The following is a 22,850-nucleotide window of genomic DNA, read 5'->3' as shown; positions in this document are numbered from 1 at the left end:
TCTATATGGACTTCATGTACCTCTCCAAATGATTTGGTTGTGGTTTTTTGTTCACCCCTGCACTATGCACTCAAATTTCACCTTGTCTTCTCTAGTTGGGTTGCTCCTGGACTCACCTAGAACAAGGTGATAACCATGTCAATATTCACTTCTAGAACTTCTCCTGCATATATACACTTTTAAAGTTGTTTCCTTCCATCTCCCAATAGGCCGTGATGGTAGCACCGAGAGATTTTATGGAGCAACCATTTTACATGACATTGCTATTTACAAGCCAAAACTGATTGATTGGAAACAAAACAATGAAAACACTAACACACACTAACTGCAAAGCTTGAAATGAAACAAATGACACTAAAACACAACAAATAAGTTCAATCCATAACTAGATCAATGGATTGAATCCATTATCATTCACATTTTATATAAAATAAGACCAAAACTATGATAATAGCCCAAAAATGAGTAGTTTCAAACTATTAATCTTATAAAATCAAACTTCCAACCTTGGTAACCATGCAAGAGGAGGTTTAAATAGGCTTCCCCATGAGTGGAGGCATTCTAGGGAATTGTTCTATCCCTAACTCCACCGCTAAGCACTTTTTAGGACAAAAGTTGTCATGACAACTTTCAAAAATTGTCATGACAACTTTTACAACTTTCCACATTTGGTGTTTCCAACCTAAGTAACCTATTTCAAGTCATTACTCATGAATTTTTAAGAATTACTAGGACAATTCTAAACCTCTCTAATTCTTACACCAAGTTATGCCACTTTTGACCATCAAGAAGGCCAATTTGCTACTCAAACTAGCAACTATTCACAAAGTGCAAACCTAGGAAGAAAACCAACTCAACTAGGCCTACACTTGACTAAAATCAAACATCACACACACTCCTTGGACCCTCCTAGAGTCCTTATTAGGAACCTGACTTGGCTAAGGTCAGTACAAGCCAAAATTATGAAAGGACTATGAGCCTAAGTTCTAGGTGCTCCTGCACCAAATAACAACATACATGCAGTGTCTCTTGCCAATAGAGCCAGTATTGGAACCTTTAAATTTTGCAAAATTTAAGGTTTCATAAAGGTGAAAAATGGTAAAAACCCTAAAATTGCATCCACTATGAGGTTATGTCTGCATATAGAGATAAATACCATTATAATTTAAAATTTGAATGGAGCTTGGTATTTCAAATTTCCACACTATATGTGGGGTAAATGCGACTCCCATAAGGGTAGAGCCTAGCATATAGTTTCAGAAGATCATTGACATATGTCATAGAAGTGTTGACGAGTATGATGGTATGCAAAGGCAATATTGGTTTCAGATCTGGAGTTTTTTTTAATCAATAAAGATACAATGGCTATATATATATTGCCAAAGTTAAGAAAATAATAAGCCAAAATTAGATAAATGGCCATTTAAACCAATCCAAAAAATTCTTAAATTCATTGAGAAATAGTTATATATATGGTTAGAATAAAAACTATTAAAATTATTTATAGAACATTATAAATTCAAATTGTGATCCCTACATTTCATTTTGTGTGGAAAATAAGCTCATCGATGAGTTTTTCATTAGATCAACAAGACAAGAGTGTGTTGCAAGACACAAAAATGGTATTGTCGAAACCCCGTGTCTCAATGATAAAGATGATAGTCCCTAATTCATTGAGTAAAACCTTGTAGAAGAGGTTGATACAATTGGAACCAAATAGTAAAGTACGTGGTGATAGTGAAGTTCAATGCATTGTGTTAGAGCTATTGAATAACCTTGATAGCTTTAGCAGTGATGATCATATAAAGGTTATAACAACCACAAACCATGCAGATATTTTGGACCCAATCAGTGATGAAATGGGAAATTTAAAGCAATCTCACTTCATCTTGAAACTACACAGGTTTAGAGATGGTGAAGGAGAATATACCTTTTTGGGGAGACATATGGAAGGCCTTCTGCAAAATACAAGTGAAAATTTTAATATTGATATAGCTCTAAAAGATGATAAGACATAGATTATGTGGGGCTAACAAGCAAGGTCTTGTTGAAAAGAGGTTCAGCATAGAGACATGTATTGCCTCTCATCGAAAAGCATGAGCCATCAATATCATCTAGTGAGTCCTGCAATGAAGCAGTTGTCGAAGAGAGCCATAATTTGTCACATCAAAAAGGAACTTGTTAGGAAGATATGCTTTGAATCTTATCAAATAGAGATATTAGTAAGACACCAAGAATCTACCTTGGGCAAAAGGGATCTTACTGAAACAAGGAGTCATACCAGAAGTGTTTTAATAGCGAGACATACTTAATGTCTCATTGAAATGTTAATTTCAGCATGACAATGAAAATATATGAAGGCTAGAAGGAGTCAGTTAGGTCCTAGAGACAACTTAGAGGTGGGGGGTGAATCAGTTGTCAAGTAAATTCAAACCAAAAACAATTTAACCAGCCTTAATGATTAAAATTGGTAAATAAAACTTTATGCCGGTAGATAGTTTATCAGTTAGTTACAGTACCCATAAAGATTAATGCATTAAACAGAAAGATAATAACATCCACAACACATAACACCAATATTTGTACGTGGAAACCCTGTAAGGGGAAAAACCACAGTGGGAAACCTTACCCACAATCAGATGATACTACTACAGATAGTATGTATATACAAAATGGGGTCTGCACATGCAGAAAGACCAAGCGCCTAGAGCTCACTGCTCAAACACAAATAGGAGTCACATTGACTACAATTGGATGGTTAAATCCAATAAAGATGTATTGCTCAAAATAACATCTTCATATGCTGGATTTAGTACCAGTGTAGTTTTGATTGTCTTTACAAATACCTTGCTTCACCTTAAAATGATGTCTGAGTGTATATCTCTTCTTATTCTAGCATATACGTTCTTACAATTCCTTATCCTTATCACATATCGATCTTACAAATAAGATCTTACATATATACCATAACCTAAGACCAATTTTAGTAGGTCGGCTCTAAAAGATATTACTACAAAACAATTTATAAGTAAATCAATAACCGATGCAATATCCGATTCAACATGTCGAATTAATGCATTTACAATAATAACAAAATCATCTCCAAAGCGTGTCGTGCTGATCTGGAGTAGATAAGCCTACCAGTGCATAACCTGGACCTATTTGCTGGTAACAACAAATGTGCAAATATGAATAATCCAATGAATAAATCTCCAATACAAAGTGTCCAAACGATGTCTTCAACATAACCAAATGTTTTCCATGTCATTCCAAGTGTCGGTGAACAATATATCCTACTGGTGTACTAGATACCAGTGACTGTGCATAAGTCACTTTCTTGCTGGTGAACATTGTTGATTCTTCAAAGTGCCAGAGTTGATAAGTGTTAGTAGGTGTTGACATCAATGAAAAAACCATACCAAAATACCAACAATCTCCCCCTTTGGCATTGATGGCAACACAAGATGGAAAAACCATCAAAGTGCCAAAACTGAAATGCCAAATACCAAAAACCAATAATCTCTCAAAATCAAAATTTAGATACAGAGAGTAATCAATCTCAAATTACCAGTCTCTCCCCCAATGAATAATCCCTCCCCAAAAGATAATGTGTTTTTCCATAGAAATATCTCACCCTTTGACATGAAATGCCAAAGCCAATACAAAAGCAAATGTAAATACAAAATACCAACCAATTCAATATGCCAACTACTCCCCTTGAGAAGTAGCTTCCTCATCAAAGCGGGAGTAAAAGATTTCTCTGTTAGTTTTGCCGGTTGATGACAATCATCAACTATCTAAGTCTCTACCGATGGGGGTATGACCCCAAGCTGATCTCTAAGATATTCAAAGGTCTCCTTAGGTAGAGGTTTAGTGAAAATATCTGCAATTTGCTCTTTAGTATTCACATAAACCAGTTTTACTTCTTTTGCTTCAACATTCTCTTTCAGAAAATTCAGTTTGATAGAAACATGTTTGGTTTTAGAATGTAATACCGGATTCTTAGATATATCAATTTTTGCAGTGTTATCACAATAGATAGTTATAGGTTCCTTGCATTTTACCTTTATGTCCTTGAAAATTTGCTTAAGCCATAATACCTATGTACAGTTAGTTGCTGCTGCAACATATTCTGATTCTGTTGTTGATAAAGATGTACAACTTTGTTTCTTACTTAACCAAGAAATTAATCTGCTTCCAAGAAAAAATGCTCTGCCGGTGGTGCTTTTTCTATCATCCACATCTCCTACCCAATTTGTATCTGTGTATGCACATAATTCAAAGTTTTCATCTCTAGGATACCATAAGACAAGATTTGTAGTGCCTTGTAAGTATCGAAAAATCCTTTTTACTGCCGATTCATGATTTTCTCTAGGATTACTCTGAAATCTTGAAACAATACATATTGCATTCATAATATCAGGTCTTGTTTGTGTCAAATATAGTAGGCCTCCTATCATAGACTTGTACCTAGTCGGATTAATAAGTGTAGATTTATCCCTTAGTGATAATTTGTCATTTGTAGTCATAGGTGTGCTTACCAGTTTATAGTTCTCCATCCCAAATTTCTTTAGTAACTCTTTCAAGTATTTGGATTGACTCAAGAATATACCTTTATCAGTCTCTAAAATCCACAATCCTAAAAAGAATTTTATCTCTCCAATCATAGACATTTCAAATTCTTGTTGCATTTCAATAGAAAAGTCTTTACATAATCCATCTTCTCCTCCAAAGACTATATCATCAACAAAAACTTCTATAACCAAGATGTCATCATTAGTCACTTTATAGTATAAGTTGCTGTCAGCATTACCTTTAGAAAATCCAATCTTTAAAAGATACTTATCCAATCTAGCATACCAAGCTCTTGGAGCTTGCTTCAACCCATAAAAAGCTTTTCTTAACCTGCAAACCATATCTTTGTTATCTATCAAAGAAAATCCATCAGGTTTCTCAATGTAAACTTCTTCTTCAAGATCTCCATTAAAAAATGCACATTTAATATCCATTTGATATACTTTGTAGTTCTTGTGTGTTGCAAAAGCCAAGAATAATCTGACTGCCTCAATTCTAGCTACCGGTGCAAAGGTTTCATTATAATCAATTCCTTCTTTTTGAGAATATCCCTTACACACTAATCTTGCTTTATTTATGATTACTTACCATCTTCATTAAGTTTCTTTCTGAATACCCATTTTGTTCCAATCACATTTTTGTCTTTAGGCTAGGGAACTAATGTCCATGTGTTATTTTTCTCAATTTGTTATAGTTCCTCTTCCATAGCTTTAATCCAGTGTTTATCTTCACATGCCTCATTAATTGATGATGATTCAATTTGAGAAATAAGATATGCCTCTTCATTTTCCAATCTTCCTCTTGTCATAACTCCTTGATATTTTTTCCCAATTATCTAATTTTCAGAGTGATTCAGTCTTACATATCGGGGTGTCTTTGTTTGATGTTGTTCCTCAGTTACAGTGGAATTTTTAGATGATACCAATGTAACTAGATCTTCATACTATACCAGTGGATTCAATGTAGGTTCATTTGTCACTATCTCTATTGCTGGTTCAGAGTCTATATACCTTGAAGTTCTAAATTGTTAATCAATCTTCACATTTGTACTCTCAACAATTTTTTGCAATCTTTTGTTAAAACATCTATATGCCTTTCTCTTAGATGAATAAACAAGAAATATTCCTTTATCACTTCTAGGATCAAATTTACCAATATACTCATCTCTTCTAATATAGCATTTACTTCCAAATATTTTAAAATATTTAAGAGTAGGAGTAATACCAAACCATAGTTCATGAGGGGTCTTACTGGTTTCTCCTTTGATGTGAACTTTGTTGAATGTGTAGACCGTTGGGCTTACTGCCTCTCTCCAATATACATGTGGTAGATTTGCTTTAGATAACACACTTCTGGCTGCATCCAAGATTGTTTTGTTTTTCCTTTCTACAACTCCATTCTGCTGTGGTGTCCGGGGTGCTAATAATTGTCTTCTGATTCCATTCACTTCACATAATGCATTAAATTCCTTAGATGTAAATTCTCCTCCTTGATCTAATCTTAGACATTTAATTTTCTTACCGATTTCATTCTCTACCATTTAATTTTCTTACCGATTAATTGATTTTTCTGGAATACTTTTAAAAGATGCTCTAACTTGTTTTCCAAATTGACATTCCTTACATACCAGATTGTGAGGTTTGACAATTTTAGGTAAATCTCTAACAGCCTTAGTAGTACTGATTTTTACCATGCAATCAAAATTTACATGATAAAGTCTCTTATGCCATAGCCAACTTTCATCAATATGTGCAATTAAGAATGTCTTTTCACTGTTATTCAAATGAAAGATATTACCTCTAGTTTGATTGCCGGTTGCAATTTTCAAACCAGTTCTGTTCATAACTTTGCATTTACCATTCCTGAATTGTAACTGAAATCCTTTTTCAACTAATTGACCAACACTCAAAAGATTATGCTTTAAACCTTATACATAGTAAACATTGTCAGTATTATGCTTTCCATCAAGAGATATTATACCTTTTCCTTTGATTAAACAAGCTTTGTCATCTCCAAATCTTACCAGACCTCCATTATATTCCTGAAAGTTCAAGAATTTACCTTTATCACCAGTCATGTGATGTGAGCATCCTGAATCAATGATCCATTCATCCTTAACTTCAACTTTAGCTGCCAGGGCCTGCTCTACTGGTTGAACAATAGGTGCTGGTTGATCTTCTGTTATAGCAACAAAAACCCATCCATTGTCTGCCGGATCTTCATCAGAATCATCAATGAGATAACAAGATTTATCTTTATTATTCTTAAATATGTATCTCTGATATTCAGGGTTAGGCTTGTATGTTCTTATAGCTTCTTCTCTTAGTCTAGCATGTCTATCAGGGCATCTAGAAGCCATATGACCAATCTTATTATAGTTAAAGCATTTAACGGGTGCTTTACCTTCATTCTTACTTCCAACTAGACCTTTAGGCATTTTCCTTGCAAATAGTGCTTCAAGTTCTTCATTTTATCTCCTGCTTTCCTCAAGTTCTCTTGCATAAAAGGCTTTCCAATAAGATTTTTCAAATGATGGTGCAGATGATGTTGATGCCTTAAAAGATAAATCTATCTTTATAGTAGCAACAAGACCAAATTCCTCAATTTCAAAAGCTGAAAGTTTTCCAATCAATGTATTCCTAGTTATTGATGTATTAAGATTTGTTCTCAACTCATTTATAGCAGTAAATTTCATTCTATATGCTAGTGATAATCCTCTTAAAACTTTTGAAACAATTTCATCTTCACTTAAGGTTCCTCCACAATATTTAATAGCCAAAACAATTTCATTTACTCTTTCCATAAAAGCAGAAATCCTTTCATCTTCTTCCATTTTCAGATTTTCATGCCTGACCCGGAAGCTTTCAAGTTTTGAAATTTTGATTGTAGAATCTCCTTCATTCAATATTTCCAAATGATCCCAAATATCTTTAGTAGTAGACCTATTTGATAACCCCGTGATTTGTTGATCTGTTAATGCGCTCAAAAGTACTTCTCTTGCTTTGCAATCATTTTCTTAATCTTTATCCAAGTTTGGTGGGTTAGGCTGACTTGTTGTAGGAGTTGTATAGCCATTCTTTGTAACATCCCAGATGTCCTTTCCAATTCAATTTAGATGTGTCTCCATTCTAATCTTCCATATTCCATAGTTGGTTCCATGAAGTTTAGGACTGTCCTTCCTGAAATAGCTAGAAGACATTGGATCTCCTCAAGTTGTTAAACTTCTGCAAAAAGAGGACTCGACTTTGATACCAATTGTTAGGTCCCGGAGACAACTAAGAGGGGGGGGGGGTGAATTAGTTGTCAAGTAAATTGAAGCCAAAAATAATTTAACCAACCTTAATGCTTAATACCGGTAAATAGAACTTTATGCCGGTAGACAGTTTATCAGTTAATTACAGTACTGGTAAATATTAATGCATGAAACAAAAAGATAATAACATCCACAATACATAACACCAATATTTGTACATGGAAACCCTGTAAGGGAAAAAACCATGGTGGGAAACCTTACCCACAATCAGATGATACTACTCCAGATAGTATGTGTATACAAAATGGGGTCTGCACATGCAGAAAGGCCAAGCACCTAGAGCTCACTGCTCAAACACAAATAGTTGTCACACTGACTACAATTGGATGGTTAAATCCAATAAATATGTACTGCTCAAAATAGAATCTTCATATGCTGGATTCAGTACCAGTGTAGTTCTGATTGTCTTTACAAATACCTTGCTTCACCTTCAAATGATGTCTATGTGTATAGCTCTGCTTATTGTAGCATATACCTTCTTACAATTCCTTATCCTTATCACATATCAATCTTACAAATAAGATCTTACATATATACCATAACCTAAGACCAATTTTAGTAGGTCAGCTCTAAAAGATATTACAATAAAATAATTTACAAGTAAATCAATAACCGATGCAATATCCGATTCAACATGTCGGCTTAATGCATTTACAATAACAACAAAATCATCTCCAAAGCGTGTCATGCTAATCTAGAGTAGATAAGCCTGCCGGTGGATAACCTGGACCTATTTGCTGGTAACAATAAATATGCAAATACAAATAATCCAATTAATAAATCTCCAAGACAAAGTGTCCAAACGATGTCTTCGACATAACCAGATGTTTTCCATGTCATTCCAAGTGCTGGTGTACAGATACCAGTGACTGTGCTTAAGTCACTTGCCTGCCGGTGAACATTGCTTATTCTTCAAAGTGCCAGAGTTGATAAGTGTTAGTAGGTGTTGACATCAATGACAAAACCATACCAAAATACCAACAGAGTCTTACCAAAGAGTATTGTCACATCAATAACCCAATGCATCAAAGAGACGCGGTGTCATCGAATAAGAATGAACATGTTGAAAACACTTTTTGCAATTGCTAGGTGTAGGGACAAGTTCTACAACCTTTGCTAGCATCCATCTTGCGTATATAATAAAAATTATTCTCAAAGATGTGAATCATTTTCCCCAGCTTAAACATAGAAAGTGTTCTTGTGGAGATTACTGGTGATGTGAAGTAAAATAATCTGAAAAAAAAAGGTTTACACTAATAATTCACACAACAATAATAGTGCAACATCATCCATTAAGGCAGAATGAAAGCTGAATTATTTGCACAAAATATATTTGTTGTAAAATATTTGGAAGGTTTCGATCAAACAAAGTTGGAGGTATAAAACCTGATTTCATAACCTTTTCTAACATCCACTCTGCGTGTACAAATGATGGATACGAACATCCTTCAAACCAAAATGGAAGGTGGATTTTTGTCAAATATTGTGGTTGCAGATACTATGATAGATATATCTACAAAATGTAAAAAAACATAGATCAAAGCATGATAATTGTTTAATATCTATCAATGATGCTCATATAGAAATAATGCAAAATATGGAAATCGGGCACTCAATATAAAAGTGTAGACAAATCCCATTTGATAGAGGGCTCGAATTGTAGAAGAATGGATTTTAGGAATGAAGGTATATTAAATCATAACAAAGAGGCATTTTTGTCACCTAAAGAGACTCTTGTATGAGAATGTTTTGATTAAGTAAAAGCAGGTATTTGAAAGGTACCCTAACCTTTTACAAGCCAGGAAAACAAAACTGCTAAAAAAGTGCCCGGTCACTTCAAAAAGACAAAATGAACCCACCGGAAGGGATCAACTTAACAAAAAATTACATTAAAAACTCGGAATAGACAGCAAAAGGAAAGTAAAAAGACAACAAAGAGACAAAACCAAGGACTGCAACTGAAACTAAATACTATTCATAATTTCCTCAACATGAACAACCATTTGTTTCATGTTATTCATTGAGGTCTTCAGATCCTCCAGCTCATGACCTTTGATGTCACCCCTATTCTTTGTGTTAGCTCTGGTCCTCCTTTTATGATCCTTCTTGTTTAACTGCTCTTTATCACCATCCTTCTCTACATTATTCTCGAACTTGTTGATAAGGATGTTCATGCTGTCCACCAACGATTTGAGGATTTGGAAATTTTGATCAGCAATCTTCTTGATGTTGAGCTCCAGCCTATCAATTCTGCTGCCAAAATCTTTCATTTTGTTTTTGATTTCCTTTCTATCTCCCATCTCATTGACCTTTTTTTCCGTTGCTATGATTTTTCCAACCATACATTCAATAGCTTCCGCATTATGCAGAACAACCACTAACTCTTTAACATGATTTGCCAAGGGCTTGTCACCAACTATAATTCTTGCAATGGCCTGTGTATTAGTTTTCAAACTGTTAATATCCTTCACCATAGTAGCGATGGTCTCACAGAAGGCCTTAACATTATCTTTGTCACCACTATCACTTTTATCCCCTTTTTCCTCCTTATGCAGACTTGTGGTATTCACGGCCTCCAAATTGTCCTTAACCGGGTTACCCTCCCCTTCTTTGTCTTGACTATTGACCCTCTTGTTTTCTTTAGCCTCCTCTTCAGATTCAACCAGAACATAATTGAAATCAGAATTGATACCCTTTTTAGTATTCTTTTTCTGAGCCTTCTTTCCAGTGGCTTTCCCTTTCCTCTTTTTAATAGATTTTTCCTCAAGGGATTTTGTTTCAGAATCCGACATTTCAGATTCCACAATAATCCTCCTCTTCTTGGCCCTATTCCTCCCTTTTTTGCTAGTTTCTTCCGACTCTCCCTCGGTCTCCGAATCAAAGTTAAAACCACTATCCTTACTTTCTGTATCATCATCTCTTGCATTTTTGCCTTTAATAGGCTTTTCAATGCACTTCTCCTTTAGCATTTTATAAACCAGGAGCATAAGCCCCTGGTGGAGGGCATGATCACCTTTAGGATCCTTCTAGATCTCCTTTATAGTATGATCCATAGAACAAGTGAGGTAATAGGGAAGGATAACCCTTTCTCCATAACAAAAATGGTTGAGTAGGACGAAGTGATGCCCGTAGGCCCTTGTAAACTTGTATGAGAATGTTATATGAATATAGCTTAATAGTTTTGCAAATTGTATGGAAACCTTCAAGGCTTTCAAAGTTCTAGGACAATAAAGATATGATGAAAGGGGAGTCTTTTTTAAAATTTACAATTGGAAATATTCTGCTTAATATGTATAGGATGAGGGGAAGAAAGACATATCAATTGAAGTATTTGACCGAGGACCTTAAGGAGGAGTATTTTCATATAGCCTGATATGCATTTATTACATGAATGTTAATTCAAGAGTTTTATTGTAAATCAATTGTAATTGTAGATGTCTTTTGGTTTTTGGGGGTGATTAATTAGTTTATTGGGGATGACTAATTAGTTTCTAGATGAGCAGTCATATTGTTTCATAGCCAAAAGTTGTAACTAATCTAGAAAGACCCTTTGTTCTAATAAAAGGGAAATAAATATTAGATGTAAAGGGGGGATAATTTAAGATTTAGAATGGGGGAGGTCAATCAGAGTGAATAAATTGTAACATGTCATTTTTTCAATAAAGACTTGAGTGTAATTTCTTGATATTGTGCAAAGAATACAGTTCAATGTTCTCTAATTTGATTTCACTTATTGTATTGGCTAAAGTAGCCAAGTTTGTTTGAGAACTCCCATATGCCGTGTTTTTCCTATTATATTAATTTGAGAATCAATGATATTTCAAATTGATCGAAGAGATTTTGGTATCTTTGTACATATGATTTGTTGGCTTGGTTCTCTCAAGGAGAGATTAAATTCATGTTGATAAGTCATAGTAGTAAGGATAAAATCATTGATGTATAAGGATTCAAATAATTGACAGATTCATGCAATGTGTGGGTGTAAAAATTGTCTAATAGAGTGATACAAAACCAGTAAAGGAGAAGAAGATTGACTCTATTTCCTAATAGACATAATGCACTCATCATATCTCATATCAAAATTTTTTTACCACTTTTAGTTTTCTGTTTCATGTTGTAGGAGTAGGGGTAGAAGTAACTTTTAGATTAAAACTAGTTATCTTGAACCTTCATGCTAGTTTGAATAAATCAAAGAAATAATTAAAGATATTGCAATTGTATAATTTTGTCAATCATGGAGAAGGTACATCCTCCGTGGTCTAGAAAAGCTAGAAGTGCAAGGAATAGTAACCAAATTGGTTCATTCTATTAGTTGGCCATAATTGATTGTTGAACCTGAGCATAAGGATTGGGATACCTTTAGGGTTTAGCTACTTGCAATTTTAGCTCCAACAGATCCTTCAGTAGATTTAAATTTCTCTATTCACAATCTTTCTTCTCCTTCTATTACTGTTAATCCCAGTGATGTGACTTATTGTTGTGCTATGAATTATAATGAATGCTACTCACATATCTTGAGATATTTGATGGATGGTAATTTCCCAGATTCTACAGGTATAAATGCTAGAGCTAGGATTCATAAATTAGCCATTATATACATTATCCTTTTTAATGTTCTTTATAGAAGAGGTTATAATGGTCTTCTTCTTCATCGCATTAACAAAACTGAGATCTTGATTTCCCTTGAGGAGACACATTCAGGTGCTTGTGAAAGATAGTTTGGTGGTAAATTGTTGCTCCAAAGATTTCTCTAAATGAGATATTATTGGCAAACCATGGAAAAATATTCCTTTGTGTTTGTTAAAAAATATCATCAGTGTTAGCAAAATAATAATTTTATACATGCTCTTACGCAAGAACTTAGGTCACAAGTGGCCTCTTTGACCTTTTCCCTATGGGGTTTGGATCTTGTTGGTTAACACATTTTCCTTTCCTTTAATACTGTGTTTTTAATATTTACTCATGCATACCCTTGATGAAAAGAAAATGAACCAAAAGTTGGGTGAACCGGGTTTTGGTTTACCCTCTACATAAGAGTGCAGCTCCTCGTAAGATATTCAATGAATTTTTATGCAAATAACTTAGAAAGAAACACACTTTTTAGTAGAAAGAGAGAAAGGCTTTCACATTCTTTTGTCAACACAATAAGAATTCTATAAGATAATTATTAATAAATGTAATGCACACAGACTTAAACTTTGAACATTTCAATTCAATGTAAAAATTATTTCATCAAGCATACTCAATGTAGCATAAATATTGATCGATACTCGCTCATGCCTCACCGGACAAGGCGGATCAAAATCATTTAAACAACAATGTACCACTAATTTTCATAAACAATGAATTCACAAACTTATGAAGAATTGATAATGAAGTAAAATATTTTGTACACAAGCATACATCCCTACAAAGATTGCTCTATCATTCAAACACAAATTTGAAGACCATACAAAAATATATCATTCCATTCATATATAAAATGTCTATACTAAAATTCAAAGAAAATTAAGTCTGCTCATTCAAATTAAAGTTTCTTGGACCTTCAATAAAGCTTGCTTAATTATATTTATAGCCTCTAGGGTAATAGTTCTTTTAAAAATAACCCTAAATTCTTAAACACTACCCTAGAGTTAAAAGAAACTGTTTGTTTCAAATTGGATAAAACTTAAATGAACAATGGCCACAAAAAGGATGACATCTCATCCATAAACCGATCAAGACTCCATCATGGTAGAAGAAGCTGCTGATTTGTCTTGTTTTGTCACGATACCACATATATTTTGCCACTCCAAATGCGCTGTTGAGAAGTTAAGGATAACCCGATAGTGTGAGAGTCCAATGTGTAGAATGTGCTGCATCCAAACTTCTTTGTCCATGTTCACCTGCATAACTTTAATTTTATGTGCTTCCAAGTGATCGAAGCAGACTGCTAACATTGATTCTATCCTTGCCACTTTGGAAAATTCATCTGTAGTTAGAGACTTTGTCTTTTAAACAAGTTACACCCTTTCTTTAAAGGTTTTGACCATATTTTTTGCTGGTTCAATTGTATGTCAATCCTCCTTCAAGAGTTGTATATCGATGCATTTTAGATCTTTCTACATTATATCAATAAGTTCTTTTAATCCTTTTAGTAACTTGATAGATTCTTCATCACCTTGTTTAATGATAGAGTTCCTCCATTCAATATTCTTTCTTGATACATACAACACGTTGTCATCCAGGTTATCCACTGCCTTCTCAGTAAAAAATTTCATGATGCCAAATTTTTGTACATCATTCATTTGTGGCAAGACTACTACCCATTTAGTTATTTGTTTATCCCATGCGATAGCTTCTAATTCTAGCTCTCTACTCATAGTTATGGCATTATCATATACCTTGATCAGGTTAGCAATGTAGTCAGTACCCTGTTGCACTATGGAGTCAAACCACTCATCAAAAAATTCAGTTATCATGTGGCTTCTTTGGACCTAATCTAATAGCTTTTGATTCACTGGTGATTTGGGGTCAAAAGATAATGCCATTTTTGTGAGGGGCTAAGGACTCAGGTGATGTATGGCATTAATATATTCTGCCATCTGGGTAACAACTTGTTTCAACTCCCATTTGTCCTTCTCATATTTCTAGGTCTTGGATATCATTCTCTTAGTAGAGGAATCTAAATGTTTGGCATCCATAGCCCGTGAAGCAACTCCCAGGTCAATTTTATCAATAATAAAATCATTCTCAGTGGCTTTTTCTAGATCTCTATCTTAGATAGGCTTAGCTACTTCTGCTACCTAGTGATTCATCATCAACTTCCATCATTTCCTATGTTTTAAGATTCTTGGGTTTGGATATTTTCCCAAGGCACTTACTTACCATATCCTCCATGGGAATATTAATAGGAACAATACTATGTTTTTTCTCAATTAAAGCTCTAAGCCATCGAGAAGTACTAGAAGTTTCTTTGGGCAGAGGTGTCTGATGATCAGGTGGGTTGACAAAAGTCATAGTGCTCATCGGGTTTGGACCTTCTTCAGGTTCTTTTTTTGTATCCGCATCCTGCACTGAAGGGTTATTTAACACTTGTTGATCCATGATCACCTGGGTTTCTTCTCTTGAATCCAAGTCCACAACAATTTGATTTGCCACTGGTTCCCTATTTTTCTTTTTGCTCCTTGAACGGGTGATTCAAACTGCTGAAGAACTCAATGGGGATCTCTTTGATCTTCTGGTTTGAACCTCTCCAATTTTAATCCTTGTGGCACCTGTTATTGTAATACCCTAAAAATGGACATCTAAACCATGGGCCCCTAATCTCGACAACATCACCAAGTTCCTAACCAAAGGCGATTAAATCAATCTTTGAGCATATTATTAATTCTTTAATCATCAAATGTCACATGTCAAATCAATTACTAAATATTAATTAAATATTTATTTAATTAATTGAATCATTCCAAGAATATCATTTTGATCAATTATCCTGTTTAATTTATTAAATATCTTAGCATATTTAATTGATTAATAAATTTGCCATTTAATCATGCAAAAAAAGAATTAATTTATTACAAAAGAGGAATTAATTACAAAGCAAGAGTTGAATTGAAAATAAAATAAAAGAATTGAATTGAGAGAGAAATCAAACTTGATATATTATTTCTTTTTCTAAATTTAGAACTTGAAATTGGAAAAGCAATTAATTGAATTATTGATCATTCTCTAAAATTGGAACTCAAAACTTTTCAGAAAAAGAAGTTCAGTTGCATTGAAAAGACTCTTTTCTTGAATAAATCAATGAATTATCTATTTTTATCACAAGTGCATGGAATTAATTAAATATTATTTCCAATGAAACTTGAACTTCTAATTTAGATGCATTTCAATTGAACAATAATTGGAATATATCTCAAGGTTAATTGAACCTGATTTCTCAATTATTTTCAATTAATCCTAAATTGAGATTTTTTGTAATTCTCTATAAATTCAGCCTTCAGCTCTCATTCAAAACACCCTAGAGATTTTTGAGAACACGCTTGGAGATTATTATTATGCTGATTTTGCTCTGGAGTCATTGAATATATTGTGCTTTTTTAGATTATTTGCATCCATATTTAGTTTTATCCATATTGCTTGAAATTGTTATTGCTTGAATCTTTCATCCATCTTGCATCTATTTAGCTTAATATCATGCTCATATAGAGTAAATCCTTCATCTTGGTGTAGTCTAGTCACTGGTATTGCTTATACAAATATGAGAGCAATCTTATACTCGCATCGTTTAGAAGGCAATTAGTCGCTTTGTTATGGTTTTATTATTCATGCTTATATCTGTCTAACCATAAATGTAAAGACTTGATTGAAGTGATGTGCCTGCAGCTATCAGACTCTTTTCACTTTTCCACACACACATTTTTGGCACCCACCGTGGGGCAGAAGACTACATTTTTTGGCCTCCAAGACTAACTTTTTTTTTTGTTATTTTTCAGATTTTAGACTTTTCGGATTTTCGGTTGTACAACTTCTGCGTCATATCATATGACATTTCTCATAGGCCAAAATGACAAATTGTAGGTGTCATACGAATTGAAATCTTGTATCGTATGATCTGGTAAACTTTGTCATACGATTTTGTATTTTTTTGGTTTAAAGGACAAAATTTTTTTTTTTATGATTCTGGTTTTCTATTCAGATTGGTTATACTGACGACAGACCTTGGTTGTTTATCTGTTTATCTTAGAATTTTTCATAGCCTAATCAGTTTTTGCAGAATGCTTGTCGAAGAATATGCTTGTCGCACAAAGATAATATGACTACTGATTCGTTGTCTTTGCAGTTTGTCTGAAGAGAATCGACCAAACATTGTGTATTCTTTAAATTCATTGTTAGGAACCTAAATTGCTATCTGGTTAAAGAACAAATCTGTATTTCTTATTTTAAGTAAATTCTGAGAGGTAGGAGAGTATGCTCTTGTCTTTTTCTAGACAATCAGAAATCCAGACCCTTGAGGTGTTTTCTTTGTTTGAGATTTGTACATCTTTAGCAGACCCGCCCTCCCAAGGATCTTAAAAACTCTTAAAGTCATTACAACCAGTGTGAGGGGAATGACCTAAGTGGGAACAACTAAATGCCAAGTACTCCAACCCACTATAAAATAAATTTGATTTGATGAAAATCAAGTTAATGACAGTGCTCGGGAATAGCTCTCCTCAGTACCTTCGGGTATATTGAACCTTAGTTTTCAAGGCTAGGAGACCTCTTAATTGAGTTTATATCTCGATGCGCTGAATGAACCCCTTACTAGATCCAATTAAAATTAGAAGCTACTCGGTTCACCTCCGAAAGGGGGATAATGTTTGTGCAAGAGAGATAGTAACTCTCCCAAGATACTTGTCATTTCGTGCCCCCATTAGCATTTGGAGCTGGATAATACTGTGTTGAGAATCCATTGTGTGAGACTCAGTAGCCGTATTCTGATTAGCTATTGGGTGTGTACCTGAGTCTACAAGGAAAGGTTTTCTTCTCTCACAAAATTTCATAGGGCTTGCATGTTGTGATTGGAGTTACTATTCATACTACGTGTTTTCTGTGTTTTCATCCCTCAAACTAAAACTAGAATACCAAAATTGGAGAAAACAAGAAATAACTCAGTGATCAAAAACTCTATCTGTGTTAGAACTAGTCCATCCTAAGTCAAAATTCTATCCAAAACTAGTCTATCCTAGTCAAAATTTAGTCCATCTCAGAGTTGGTCATACTTAGTTGTCATACTCAGCTATTGAAAAACTCAAAATTTTTGTCTCTGTCCTAAGAATAGTCATATGAATCTGATAATTTATCGTCCTGCTTCATATCCTATGTTGTATGAGTCTGATTATTTGTCATTTGAGCTCAATCCTCTATCATATAAAGCTAAATCTTGTGCCGTACGATATATAATTACACTGAATCTTCTATCATCCTAGACATACCCATCTGTCGTATGGTACTAGGCAGCAACTCGTATGAAACAAAACTGTTGTCATCCTGAAGCTATTAATTGTCATCCAACTCAGTAAAACTTGTACAAATCTCTGATTTTGTTAGTACAAAGCAGTCAAACTTGCCTAAAATAGTTTACAGTGAACATAATACTGGTTATCATCATCCTAAGCATAAACAGATCAAGACAATGTACCTCTTCCATTTGTATTGTACGATTTGGTCGATCATCTTTTAGCTAGTTCAATCAACTACTTATCAAACCTAAGTCACTTAGATAATATCTTATATAGGATAGATCATTCCTGAAACTAGAGTGAATCATAGTCACTACTCTCGAATCAACTTAGATAAATGTCTTATACAGGATAGATCTTTCCTGAAACCAGACTAAATCTTAGTTGCTTCTCTCAAACAATACATTAATCGAACAACTAGCTCTGAAATTGATCTTGACCTCTGCATCACAAACAGCTTTAGGTCACACTAATCCATAAAAATGCCTATTCAAACCAAGAGTTCTCATAAGAAAGAAGCCAAAGGAAAAGGACAACCCTTCACATATCAAGATAACCCATACTACATGAAGGACTTGCTCACTGACAAACCTTCATCATCAGGGGTACCAGTTTTTGATGAACCTGAATCTCCCACTTGTTGGCATATGCACACTCCAATGAGACATTGTAGGTGATTGAAGGTTTTGTCATTGATGGCAACCTTACAATCCTAGGACACCAGCAAGGCATTCCACCGGCACTAGCAAGATAAGACTCTACACCGACAGTTAGATCACTGGCATAGGCAATGAAAGGTAGCATATCGGCACAGAGGCCGATAGGATTTTTGTTGTAATATATTTTGTTTATTATTTGTAAAATCATTCTAAGCTGACTTGGCCAATTATAAAATGACTCTTATATAAGAGAGATCATTGTAGAACATTTGTAACTAAGGAAGAGGAATGTAATTAGGCAAAATAAGGCAGACCTATTATGCGAATTATAGGTTAAGGGTTTATGTTAGAAGCAAAGCAGAAACTGGTACTGGATCTGGCATTATAGATGCTATTTTGAAGAAGTACAAGATATTGGATTTATATAATCCATTTTGTAAGTAAGTGAGACTTCCTATTTTGTATTTGAGCAGTGAGCTCTAGGCAGTTGGCCTTCTTGCATGTGCAAGCCCCTCTTGTAGCAGTAATATTCTCTTATTGGCTAGTAAGTGAATATTGTGGGTCACAATTCCCACTGAGGTTTTTCCCACACTGGGTTTCCTCGTTAAATCCTTGTGTTATGGTGTGTTTTTCATGTGGTTATTTTTATCTCTATTTATTGCATTACTTTCTGCTTATCGGTACACAGTATTAATATGTTCTGCATGTTTTAAGTTAAGAAAATCTATTAACCAGTTAGATATGGATTCACCCCCCCCCCCTCTCAGTATCTGTGGGAATCCTAACAATTGGTATCAGAGCTTGGTCCTCTATTTTCAGAAACCTAATAGCTTGAGGAAGATCTTGACACTGGTAGAGATGGAAAATTTGATGAAGCAACTTGAAGGAGCTCTCTTAGACTATGATGCAAAAATATTGAAAAATATCAAACTTGAAGATGATCTAAAGGCTGCTCAAGATATTATTCAAGCACTTCAAGAAAATCTTACTATTTCAAGAAACAAGAGAAGAGAACTTTGTGAAAAGATACAAAATGAGAATGATGAAAAAGAAACTCTTAATGATATGATAAACAAGTTGAAACAAGAGAACATGACAACAAAGAATGAGATGCAAGATATGACTATGAGATTTTGTAAAGAAGTTGAAGATAGAAAGAAGAATGAAGAAGATTTGACTAGAAGACTAAGTGATGCTACAAATGAAAACACAAGACTCAGTTATGAAAATGATTTATTGAAATCAGATCTGATGCACACTTAGAATGACTCAAATGAACTGATGAGACAAAAAGAAGTCTTAGAAAGAGAACTAGATACTACAAATCAACATAAAGAGAAATTCAAGAAAAGCTCAGAAGAACTTAGTAACTTGCTGAAGAATTAAAAACCTAAAGGTGACTCTTGTGGAATTGGCTTTGAAGTTGGTGAAAGATCTGGTACTGCAAACACATAGGATCATAGAAAACCGGTGAGACAACCTACTGCTTATAAATTTAATGGAAAATGCTTTAACTGTAACAAGTATGGTCATAGAGAAAATCAATGTAGATATAGAAATTATTAGAATATCAACAACCCCACCGGTCAATATTCAAAATGCAACAAAGTTGGTCATAACTCTAAGAATTGCAGAAGGAATGTAAAATGTTATGTTTGTGGAAGGTTTGGACACCTATCTAATCAATCCAGAACACAAACCGGCATAGGTTATGGGAAAGCTATTCAGAAGAATAATGTAACTTGCTATGCATGTAACAAAATTGGGCATATTGCTAAATTTTGTAGAAGTAAAGGATCACCGAAAGACAATGAAGGTCCTAGTTTGAAAGGAAAAGAAAAGGTTGAAGAAGTTAAGCAAGAATTTCAAAACAATGGATCAGGAAATCAAAACTGAATGTGGATAGGAATACTACTCCACCGGTAGAACCAAACAACACTCCACCGGCAGAACAAAGTAGCACTCCACCGGTAGGAGTCTCTTCATCAAATTGAAGAAATTTCCTTGAGGGTTTGGCAATCAATGAGACATATGCTATTATTCCCTCAGTTGATGGTGAGAAGTTGAAATTACTTCTATACCGGTAGACAAAGTTAAGTGATTACTTAACTGGCAAGCATTAAATGTGCTAGTTGGCAATTTGACATTATAAATTAAAGTTTTTGTCTCCATTTCACTTCACCGAGCATTCAAACATTCGAAGAGCGTGAAATCTCCAGAGATAAGGCATTTCAAGCAAAGAGGAAAGGCATTTTAGCAATCAATCTTTCCCAAGGTAGAAAAAGGTATTTATAATCATGGCATCCTCCTCTGTACCTGAATTTATAGCAAACCCTACTGTAGTCAAGGTAATCAAACTCCCTAGGCCTGTATTTCAGCTAGTTCCCGAGATAGCTAAAAAGGATGACAATGTAGGTGCTTTTTCCCAAATTCCCAAAGGAGTTGTTTGTGCAAAAGACCCTAGAATCTATATCCATTGCCATATAGAAGAATTGGGAGATAAAGAAATCAAGAGCACGTACAAATCTGTTATCTGTAATGATTCTGGTAAAGGAAAACTTGCACACCAAATTATTGAAACCCTAGGATTCACAGAAATTCTCAACATTCTGGATTTCCCCAAGGAAGTTATTAGGATAGTATTGAGCAGAGTACATGGTGCATTCTTTTGGTTAGAGTCAATCCATAAAATTACCAAGGAAGCGGTGAAAGCTATAACAGGGTTACCCTCCACCGGTAGCAGACCATACAAAACAAAGAAGGTCTCAAATGACCTTGTAATGAACCTAACTGGTGCAACGTCTGACAGAATGTCTCTAAGGGTTAATGATGTGACTGACATAAATGTGAGATTTGTTAGCATGATTTTAGGATACAAAGCAACACATGCAAATAGACTTAATTCAGTTTCCAATTTATGCATAAAAAGTGCACATGATATGGTAAAAGAAAATGTGAAAATTGATGTATGTGAATGGCTAAAGGATGAATTGATTGATAATTTAGGGAAGATCAAGAAGGATAAGAAAGGAACTTTTAGATTTGGTAATTTACTTGTATGCTTAATGCTACATATAACCAAACAGGTGCCCGGTATAGGCAACAAGAATCTTGGATTTGACATACTAGTAGGAAAACAATTATCAGACTTATTTAACATGGGTGAAAATAAGGAAAATAATATCAATGAGTATTTTCAAGCACTAAAGGCCCGAATGAACAAAAGAATCAGACTATCATAGGAAATTGTTAAAAAATACAAGGATGATATATGTTTTGTGATTAAAAAGGATGAGATCTGGATGGAAGCAGTTATCCCAAGAACAATTTGGGTTACTGAAATGGGCTATGAGACTGATGACCACATCATTGAAACATATGCAAAAGCTCTTCTAGAAGCACTAAATGAACCTAAGGAAGAAGTATTTGGTAGTGCTGAGACCATTGAAAGCCAAATTCAATCTAAGAAGAGAGTAAAGAAAGTAGAAGCAACTATGAGAAGAGGTTCAAGGCAGGCTAAGGCTATAAAAGAAGATGTACTGAAACAAATCGGTATCACTGAAGATGAGTTACAGGAACAACAACCAGAAACTCACCTATCACCGGTAGCAACTTCTTTAGAGAGTGACAAGCCAGCTGAATTTAAAAGAGTTGTAAGGAAAAGACAACCTTCACCAGTATCCACACCCTTGCCTAGAAGAACTAGACAAAAACAATAGGCAGTGAGGTCTCTGGTAAAGAAGACAACCCCAAAGAAAAAGCTAACACCTAAGAAGAAAATGACTCAACATAATATTTCTCCAATTGACAAACTGTTGGATGAAATCACAGAAGAAGGAAATCTCAAGAACATAGAAAAATTATATGATACACTGTCAGCAGATGAGAAAGAGCAAGTTGAAAACAATGTCATTTTAAACCAGGATATCTATAAGAAGTTTTTGATGCAAGTTGTAGATGAACTACCAGGTGAATTATTCAAGAGACTGGAAGCAAGAAGACAATCTATTGTAGAACTTGACAAGATAATCAAAATTGAAAAATTACTTGTTGTCTACCCAGTCAACTCTCCATATTCTCTACTGCACATCGACATATTGCACTAATGGCAGGAAGAGTAAATGAGGTAACAAAAGAAACAAAAAATGGATGGGATATATTCCTTGTGGAGAAAGAAAAGCAAGAAGAATACAAGAACCCCAAGCCTATCAAAGTCTATTAGAAAGACAAAGATAAGGGTAAAGGAAAGGTTGGTGGACCTCCTAGTATAAAAATAAAAGATAACTTATCCCCACCACCTTTGATTACTCCACCGGT

The sequence above is a fragment of the Cryptomeria japonica genome, chromosome 5 (genome assembly GCF_030272615.1).
Source record: "Cryptomeria japonica chromosome 5, Sugi_1.0, whole genome shotgun sequence".
In the NCBI taxonomy this organism is placed as follows: domain Eukaryota; kingdom Viridiplantae; phylum Streptophyta; class Pinopsida; order Cupressales; family Cupressaceae; genus Cryptomeria; species Cryptomeria japonica.
Note: the sequence above shows the minus strand (reverse complement) of the source record.